Genomic DNA, 4,720 nt, shown 5'->3' with positions numbered 1-4,720 from the left:
TATGCTAGTATGTGTTTATTTTTTGTATTGTTTGCTTTAAATAGTTCACTGCGATCCATGCAACTATCTGAAATCAGTTTAATTGTTAAATACTTGTATGTCCTGTCCGCTTTCCTCCATATACCTGGGAGGCCTTCCCAAGAGAATGAGACCGGAGCCTTTTGAACAGGTATAAAATGTGCTGCACAACTGGCCGTGGCTAGATTAGCTGCCCAGACCCCTGTCGGTCCTTTTACCTCCCTTTGTGGAGCTGTACACCTTCCCTCAGCCTTTCCCTCTTTTTTTCACTTTTCCTCACCACCTACTCACACCGTCATTCTTTTTATGTTTGCCTCTACTGATTTCTTGCCATATTATTCCTGCAGCAGACATTCGGAAGTTTTGCAACTCTAATGCTGTCTGCCTAGAATGCTTGGCACCCGAGAATTTGTGAGTTGACTGCGCTTCCTGTAACGTGTTCCTCCGGTGGGCCTTATGCAGACTTCATCATTGAGAGGAGATCTTTAGCAGGTTTTTGCCCAACCGCATTACAGACTTTATCTAGACTCTGGACGCATCTAGATCAGTTGATTCCTCAGGTAGGTAACCTTACTAAAGGATTCACTCCTCCCACAGATTCCTCAAATTACATGTATTCTCCCTAGCACCAGCTAACTTGGAAAACATTTTCCCCACCATTGTGGCACAGTGTCAGCTCTTCCTGGTGCTGCTGTTCAGCCAGATGCTGAACATGACATCAGGGCCAGAATATATGGAGTCACTGTGCCCAATGTGCTCTGTTTGTTTTGAAAGCACCCAGTATGCTTTGGTAATGCAACATAGATGTGCTACTTTACCTGTGTCATGCCAAACCTTCTGAAGGCCTTGGGCCTCAAGCCCTGATTGGATTGTGGGATGCCAATGTCTGAGTAGGACCCACACAGGATGCTTGGGGAGGACCATAAAATGGAAGATTATGGTTTTTGACAGTCGATGCACTCTAAGGCCCTCAGGGAGTGTGCCACAAAGGTCTTCACCTACTACCACAATGGTTGTAAGAGGACATCATCCAGGTCTCTAAGTGCAGAGTTCAGAAAGGGTATACAAAGGATTGTAGGTGCACTCCTGATTTTACTAACAAAATTATTTTGATAGAATTAAATGTGGTGATCATCAATTTAAAGGTGCGGGGGAGGAAAAATGGTCCTGGCACAGAACCACCAATACAAATATGAAGAGAGAAAAGAGGATCCAAAATAGGAACCCTCCCGTCCCCTGCACACTATCAAATCCCCTCCAAAGACGGTTAAAAATGTAATTCTAGAAGTATCAAATTATGTCATGGAAAATCTATTCAAGAAAACCAGATTATTTTGTTGTTTTGATTAAGAGACACAAAGATTTAATCAGTGGACGATATTATCAACCAAGATATGCATATAAATCCAAAACAAGTGGCTGACGCATTTCAATATTATACTCTCTTCTTCTGGAGCCAGAAATGAACTGTGGACAGATAACATACATGGAAACACTGTAAGTATATCTAGCTTCTTAAGGACATTTGCAGAATAAGTGAAACACAAATTGATGTTGAACTTAGACATTATTACATGATGTCCACACTTGTTACCTTAGACCCTCCTACTGTTTGGTTACGAAGATATCTTCATAAACTAACCACTTCACAATAAGATGTAAATTCCCTCACAGTATATACAACAATCCATTTCCAAAAATTTCCAGAAGTAACATCACCTTCCCTGACATCACCTCCCCTACCGCTGTGTAGCTCTCAAGAAATATCTCTTGTTCTGAGCAAAATGTAAAATAAAGGATCTATACATTGGATGTACCTTGAATCTATCCAGTGCTGATTCTTCTGACAAGGAAAATCTCTGTCTTGAAAAAATGGCAAGTCCACCTTGGAGCTCAAAACCCTGTAAGTGATAAAGAGGGGAGTCTACATTAAACTATGCAACGCTTATTGTGTTAGTAAGAAAATTGAATATGGGTTGCTTAGGGGACACGTAGTATAAATACCAATCTCACTGATGGTCCGGTGTTCCGGATCTCACGTATGTTTACGGATTTCCAGTCTTCATGTACTGGCTTTTCAAGTGTCTTCACCCTGGAAAGTTGTTTGAACACAGCATCTCTGTAGGTAACTATGCACGTGTGCTGTAAAACAGCCTGAAATTACTAATGGTTATGTAAACTCTCTCTTCTATGTGCCCCTACGTGAGTTATATATAGTCAAGTAAGTGCGTCAAACTCACCACAAATTTGTGATTAGTCAACGTCCGATGTCATCCGCAGACAGACTGGCATGTGGGAATGAGAGATAAGATGCTCCGTAGCCAACAGCCGAGAATCAGCTTTACGTGTGCACTTGAAGCTGAAAGATAAAGGCAAACAAAGTTGCTGGTTTCCAGTTGTGATAATATCATGTACCTGATACTGTCGGGACCATTGAAGTCTGCGTTTGTGTTACCTGCACTATTTCGGATACTTTATTTCCGTGTAGTGCTTGCAGCTTGAGGCGTCGATTGCCAAGGGAATGGTTCAGGACGCTGTGAAATCGGCACGTGCCCCTCTCGTTCTCATGGGTTCACAAAGCCACTACCGCGCCTGCTGAACACCAGGTTAGTTATTAACGAGACAGCAAATAACACTGTGTGTACATCGCGTGCTCCTTTCCTTATTGAAGTAGAAACTATGGCATCATTCGATATCAAAGACGGACTAATTCCTTGGATCAATGGCTCAGAAGTTCAGAAAGGACAAGAAGAAAAATAATTGGAAGAAGTTTCTCTCTCTGTGACTCTATTCTTCCTCTAGGAAGTTGACTCATCAATCCCAGTATAGGGATACCTCCTAGGATTCCACGCCTATTTTGCAGGTACTGTTTCCCATACAATCCTCTACACCCGAGGAGTTTGAGAATTTCAGTTAGAAAATTTCAGTTATCAGATGATTGATATACTTGCCAAGATGTTGGTGGCTTTGGCCCTGGCAGTTCTTTGCACTGCAACCGCATGCCTCCTGGCTAGGTTCTGGCTCTGTTGGTGAACACAGCTCTGTTTCTGTGCCTTGCGGCTCCACCCTCAGGAATAAACCCTGGGCGCTAGGCCCCTTCACCTCAGCACCCCTCAGGAGTATGCACAGTATGACATAACCGACATCTTGACTGATGGCACTCCGTGGCAGGGCCGTGTCAACATTCAACTCAGCAGTGGCTGCCACGATATTGGCTGTTGGGAAGAAGCAGGCTTTGTTTGATCTCTGTGTTGGATGAGGAACTTGCCAAAAAAAGCGTCACCCAGCACTCTCAGATCCGGGCTTCCTTTTCACACATCCATCTCCAGTTAGCATTGTGTTGCCGGCCGCTATGGCAGATAAGTCTATGACTTTTCCCTTTTTATACCCAAGCCAGGAAAGCAATAGTTGCATGCCATGGGCTATAATATATGTGCTTCAATGGATTGCTTTCTCCTACAGATTCCTCATCAGATAGATATCCATTTCAGCATCACATGCTCGGTAAACCTTTTGACAGGGGGCATATTGCTCCTCGACATGGCCATTGATCCCTCTTTCCTCAACGTGCAGTTTGTTGACTCCAGGCATGATGACAGTCGCCGTACATATACTAGGTCACTATGCCCCCTACCTCATTTTCTTTTTTCCACACGCTCAGCACGCTGCTCGATGGGAACAACTCTCACAGAGAAACAATTTGATTAACTGAAGTTGATTTTTAGTGTGTAAAATTCAACATACTTTGCTGCTATGTCTACTCCCAAGGCGTTAGGGTTCAAAAGATGTAGATCCTATAATGCAAACATTTTGATAATCGACCTCCACAGCATTTGCGTGTGGTGTCTGGGAACCCACCACGCCACTGACGACTGCATGTCCTGTCAAAAAATTAACCCCAAATCGCTTAGGGAATGGGCAGCAAAGCTCACGTTTGGGTGCCCTCCATCGAAGACACTGGCTCATTCGACCGCTCGGTCATCGGAGCATGAGATGGAAGGGCTTAACCCGCGGAAGGAGGATAAGTGCCAAAAGGACACAGCGGTTGCCCTTGCAGAGCCACTCTTTGTCCTCATCCCACAAGAAGAAGCGTTGTCACTGACGCCAGCATGATTCAGACTCATTCTTTGGGACGTTGCAGTCAATATTTGATGATCAATGGGAGCCAGTGCCTTTCGGGCTCGAGCCCATGGTAGGAGTAGGGGGTCAATGGCTTTTTTGAAGTTCAGGTCGACTTGCTTGCCCTTGCAGAAGGAATGCAAGTTGCTAGCGGCCTAGACACCTCCCCAGACCTGGATACCCACCATGCACACCCATATGGGCATGCCAACGCCCAATACCGAAGGACGGTGGATATAGGGTGGTGGATGCCTTGGGTCTGTGAGTCCCATTGAAGCCACAGTCAGCTTATGAATTAACTGACATTTTGGACAGGGGGCCACTGACGGAAAGGGCACTTGCATTGCAACCATAGCTGACCCCTTCTTGGCATGTTCCGCTCCTCCTGTCAAGGCACTCTGGTCCAAGGCGCAGGAGCGACGCAATACCAACCACCCCCACTATGGTCGTGGAACCTGCAAGTCAAAGCTTACAAAGGCGACCCGGACCAGAGCAGGGAAGGAGGGTTAGGGTCTCGCTGGTTGGATAGGTTGGGGGGGGGTTTAGGGAAACTGATTGAGGGTTGGGTAGAGGTTGTGGATAG

The sequence above is a fragment of the Ambystoma mexicanum genome, chromosome 3q (assembly GCF_040938575.1).
Source record: "Ambystoma mexicanum isolate Mex_15411 chromosome 3q, UKY_AmexF1_1, whole genome shotgun sequence".
NCBI lineage: Eukaryota > Metazoa > Chordata > Amphibia > Caudata > Ambystomatidae > Ambystoma > Ambystoma mexicanum.
Note: the sequence above shows the minus strand (reverse complement) of the source record.